Source organism: Rhyacophila brunnea, unplaced genomic scaffold (genome assembly GCF_057557595.1).
Source record: "Rhyacophila brunnea isolate RB1 unplaced genomic scaffold, BYU_Rbru_1.0 scaffold_76, whole genome shotgun sequence".
NCBI lineage: Eukaryota > Metazoa > Arthropoda > Insecta > Trichoptera > Rhyacophilidae > Rhyacophila > Rhyacophila brunnea.
The window spans coordinates 298,488-304,533 of NW_028233346.1; the positions used below are offsets into that span (position 1 = coordinate 298,488).

General features: G+C 25.0%; 1 pseudogene; it reads left to right on the forward strand.

Moving 5' to 3' along the window:
- Positions 1-2,178: 2,178 nt before the first annotated feature.
- LOC147064314 (cytoplasmic tRNA 2-thiolation protein 1 pseudogene) lies at positions 2,179-3,096 on the forward strand (annotated as a pseudogene).
- Positions 3,097-6,046: the final 2,950 nt, after the last annotated feature.

The window sequence follows — 6,046 nt, forward strand, 5'->3', positions numbered from 1 at the left end:
CACGTGCTTTGATGAAATCAAGTGGATATTAATAATGTGCACAGAACTTAATATTCATTTAATACATGTAAACCTACTATAATAGTCATTATATCAATTTTTTGGATTTGAATATATTTCGAATAACGTTTTTTTAACATAAAATGACTTAAATTAATATAAAAACCCTATTTTTTTTTATTTCGCATAATGATGCAAATATTGATCCTTTTTTTATAGTTTAGGTGCATAAAAGTATTTTATTTATAACAGAATCACTTTGGAATAAAAGAGTCAATTATAAATACTTCGTGTAGATACGATATATAAAAGTACCTTGTTTTTTGAAACCCCTGCAAAAATAAATTTATGGTCATTAAAAATATTAGACACTATTAACATTTCTACATAGCAAAAAAATAACAATAGAAGTTTTTTTTCGAAATACTTTATAAACAGCTAATAATCGATGATATTTATTGGATTTTTTACATAAATATACTATAAAATTATGTAATTACCAGCTTTGACTTGATAGACCTCTAAAAAACAGAAATATTCATGACCTTTTTTTGGACTTGTAGGCTTATAACTAAAACACAAATTCTTTTCAATAGAAGTTTATTTCTGAGGAAGCCTCCTGATAATGATCTTTAATAAAATGTAATATTCAATATATGATTTTTATTCTATCAATAATTCTTTTTAAATTATTTTGAAACATGCTTTTTGGAATAAAAGTAATTTAATTTTATGATAATTGGATATAGCTATATTTATAAGCATGAAACCAGTTTTTTTTTGCAAAAGATCTACACATTATTTTGTTTTTTCATCGATTTTTTATGTAAAATAATCATGGATCAAAAACCTGTAAATTAAAGTTGGTTGTGTTTCCTTAACAATATTATAATGATAATATAAATAAAAATTTTTCATAAAATAGAAAAGATACCGACTTATAGGTGGAATTTTTTTCGGTTATAAATTTATCAAGCAAAACTTCAATAAAAAAAAGATGCTTAAAAATCGTATTTATAATAAATACTATGAATTTTTTAAAAAAACTTTAATTTAAATGTAATGGAACATGTACCTGATGAACTCCAAGACTTTCTCCTGTTTTTATCTTTAAAAGCTGAAATAGCCGTAGTTCTTGCAAAATAAGTTTTTAAATTCTTCACCTTCAAACCATTCTTTACAACCATAATATACTTTAAAAAAATAGTGAGCTTATAAAGTGCTCATTGATGAATCGAATAAGAACAAAATTCCGATGAAAAGTCTGTAATGGCTATACGAAGAAATGTACTGCAAAAACAGTAAAAGTTGAAAATCAGTATAATTCATTTCTTCTGTTACACAAGACAACTATATTTGCTCACATTTACATTATCTTACTATGTATACTATAGTATATGTTTTCTTAAATCCAGTTAAAAAAAATTCAGATCGGAAAGTCGTGGCCAAAATTATTAAAAAAATAAATTTAATGTTATCAGAAGGTTTTTCACCGTATTTATTCATAGCTTTTATACGGAAAACTGAATTCTGTGTGCTATACTAATTTTTTTTATAAATTAAATTGCATGGCAAATATATGATTATATATACAAATCGGCTTCGAAAAATGCCATTTCTTCTTCTAATAGTAGTGATTTAGAACATTTAAGGTATTTCTTTGAATTTATCAAGCATAATTCACTGAAAATGCACATTTTATGTTATTTGTATGATGATAAAACAATTTAACGTATTTTGATGATTCAGATTTTATTTAGAATATAAGTAATTTATAAATTTAAAATAGTTACGTGTGTTTTATCCTTTCCCATACAATTGACACTAAATATATCCTTATTATATGCACAAAAAAACGCTATCAAACTTCTCTATTTTTTAAAATTTATCATTTCATAAAGTTTTGAACAGTGAATGAAATTGTTGGCATACTTATGGAATAAAATGGTTTTTTTAAAGATTGGAAATGATGCACATTTTACATTTTATATAAATATTTTACTTTTTTATATTCATGTACTTTGTGTATTTTAGTCCATAATGTAATAAATTGGCCAAAAGCTATTTAAAATTAAAACATAACTAAAAATCAAAAATAACATTTTATTTCGTTTTTGATTTGCATATTTAGATAATTATAATATTAAAAATTACATATTACATTTTGAATCCTTCAACATGGCATGTGATATTTGCAATGAAAGAAATGCAGTGTTGATAAGACCAAAAAATTCATCCAAATTATGTAAATTATGTTTTACAAACGTTTTAGAAGAAGAAATACACTCAACAATCCAAAGCAACAAAATATTTGAGAGAAATGAAAATGTCGCTGTTGCAATATCCGGAGGAAAGGATAGCACAGTACTTGCACACATTTTGAATACATTAAATAAAAAACACGATTACGGAATAAATATCTATCTTTTAAGTGTAGATGAAGGAATTAAAGATTATAGAGATCATTCACTCAAAACGGTAAAAGAAAATCAAATAGAATACGATCTTCCACTTAAAATAGTTTCATATGAAGATTATTTTAATTTATCGATGGATGCGGTTGTTAAGAAAATCGGAAGAAAAGGGAATTGTACTTATTGTGGTGTTTTTAGAAGACAGGCTCTTGAAAAGGGATCAAAAGAATTGGGTGTTACACAAATAATAACTGGGCACAATGCGGATGATATGGCAGAGACAGTCTTAATGAACTTACTACGTGGGGATCATAAAAGACTCAAACGCTGTACCCAGATAAAGACAGCATCACAGGGCAATAATCTTCCAAGAAGCAAACCGTTTAAGTATGTATTTGAGAAAGAAATCGTGATGTATGCATTTTATAAGAATTTGAATTATTTTAGTGTTGAGTGCACTTATTCTCCCGGAGCTTATAGGGGACATGTGAGGTTGTTTGTTAAAGAACTTGAAAGGAAAAATCCACAAATTATTCTAAATATTATTAAGAGTGGGGAATATTTTGAAAAAAATGATGAATTCATTAAACTTTTTAGTTGCCCTCAATGTGGGGAAACAACTGCTGTTGAAAACAGAATATGTAAAGCATGCGAATTGATTACTATATTAAATAAATATTAAAGCAAATCTAATAAAATTCTAATTATTTGTAAGATTAATTTTAAAAGAGATCCTTAGGATATTTAACCAGTTTTAGATAGCTTTCTTTGGGATAAAACCGCTTTTTAAAAATTTGATTGCTTAAAATAATCGTAATATAATATTTATAATCTCTCAACTTTACTATATAACTCTAAAATATCGTATATATAGTATTATCGAGTTTTTACGCCATAAATTGTTTTTATTCATTTTTGAAAGGGCTTTTTATTCTATTTACTAAATATTACACGGGGTTTATCTAACTATATGCCTAGCATGATATTTTATTTCCAAGTAAGAATGATAAAAATATTTGATATCTTTTTCTGAATACCAGTTCATACAATTTATTGCCCCTTAGCTAATATTTTCTTCTTAAAAATACTGTAATTCTGAAATAAAACTTCTAGGTCCATATTAGAAATTGGATGATTGTATCACGGTATAATCATCTACATTAATAATAAAGATATATTCAGCATAAAAATGGCAATCTTACATATTTTATCTATAAAAAACCATTTATTTTTTATTATACTAATAATAAATTCAAATATTTATAATCAGTAAAAACTTTAATTCTTGAAATATTGGCAAAAGGGTTTCAAAATAAGAGCTAATTGGGTCAAATAATTGATTGATAGGAACATTAGAATCTAGATATTAAAATATTTTAAGTTTCATGTTTATCTATAAAAAAAGATGGAATTATTTTGAAAAATGCTTTTTAAAAACCATATATTTATTGCTTTAGCATCCTTGTTTCTAAGCATATACAGTAATGCAATTTATAGTCCTCCTATAGCAGGAGAAGCTGCTGCTGCAAGAGTTGCCAGGCAAAAAATTTTAGCGGAAGGATTACCATTAGCATAGAAAAATGTGCAATATAAATCAATAAATTACAACATAGATTTTTTTGAATTTTAAAATCACCTTTTTTAAATAATATATTAACATAAACGATGTTGTTTGCACTACAAATCCATAAAAATATAAATAAATGACATTATAATACACGTAAATCTACATAAAGTGGAAATAAATCTTTTTTTGTATTATGATATATTTATTTGTTTGAAAATGTATTTTATCGAAAAAAATAACAGAGGGTGCAACTGGCATACAAAATGAAATTAAAAACAAATGTAATTTTTATATTTTTATATTTTAATTATGAAGATAAAATATATAATTTAATTGTATGTTTTTAAGCCACAAGATTCAAAATCTTAAATTTGAGAATTTAATTTTTATTATTTTGCTAATGTAAAACTAGATATGATTTTTTTATATCGATTTAAAATTATACGTATAGATCATGTGCTTATCAGTTAAAAAATTATACAATATTAGATCCACAAATATAATTTCTATTATTCTATAAATAAGGAAAACTAGCAATGTTTTTTAAGCTTCTTATTACTAAACTTTATATTTGTATAGAGTATGTGTTTATCAGTTAAAAATTTATGCAATATTAGATACTCAAATATAATTTGCATTGTCAAAAATAAAATAAAAATATTTAAAATACGCGGTAAAGTTGGTTTTTATAAATAATTGTATCTATTTAGGCAGGTGACGATAAGAATCCATAATCTGATAAATAAAATTTTAAATTTTTATTTATTTATTGATGTTTTCTATGTTGAAAATCACGCTAAAATTAATTTTAAAAATTTTCATTGCATTTTTGAACTTATTTCTGGTTCCTTATTTAGTTATCCTTTCCAGGGGGGCGAAAACGAACGATAGCTCTTTCTAACTAACTAACCGATTAGATATAGAAATCATACAACAGAAAAATATAGTAAGAAAACAACTTTAAAATTATGGAACTGATTATTTCATAAACCATATAGTAAAGAAAATTTTAATTTTAATAATCAAATAAAGAAAATCGAAGGAAAAATGAATATAAACACAAATAAATATAAATTGTGTGGTAGAATATAAGATTTGTTCTAAAATTCAGAAATTTATATAACAAAAACAAAATATAAGAGATAATTATATTCCAAACTAATGCAAAAACTGAATATGTGCATTTGTATGACAAAATAAATAACTATTTTACACCAAGATGCAATAAAATGAATTTAACTACGCCTAAAAAATGTTCATTTTTTATGTTATTTATAAGCAAAAACCAGAAATTATGATTTCCTGTCGCATTAACATAAGTGGGTGGTTTTTATATCCCACCAAGTTTACCAATTGCTATAGAAGATGGATGTGAGGGTCATTACCATAGTATATGAATTAAACTTGTTATAAATACCAAAAAACCATATCTAAATTTAAAAGTGTATACCCGAATAAAGGAAAAATTGACATCAAAAAATTATAAAATTATTTATTCTCCATAAAAAAAAATATTCATAAAGAACTATGTGCGAACTTATTGGCATGAATCAAAGATCCACTAGCAGGTCAATAAGTGAAGCTAATAAAAAAATATTATGGCAATAATATAGTGGTAATGAGGGTTGTAGCATTATTCGAGCTGATGAAACAACTTTTAATACAAGGTTAAGTCTAATCCAGGAAAAAGCCCAACAAATCAGACCTGGCGTTGAATATTGTAGACACGATCGAATCTTTTAAAAATTGATTCACCAAAGTTTTTCCGAATGAAACTAAAGTAACACTAATGAAATCTATTATAAGGCATTGAGCGAGGGTATAGTAATGTATACGGAAGCATGAAAATGCTATGATGACATCGTATTAGAAAACCATGGTATCACACATATGTATAATTCTGTTAATCTTCTTTTATTAGACTATATCCAAAATTCCGAGTCGAAAAACTTTAAGCTGATGTACATCATTAAAAAAAAAAGAGGGTGTAAGAAGTAAAAATAGCTGAATATCTTTATGAGTTTTAACCAATATAAATGTAGGGTATATGGAGCTCTAGTCGGCA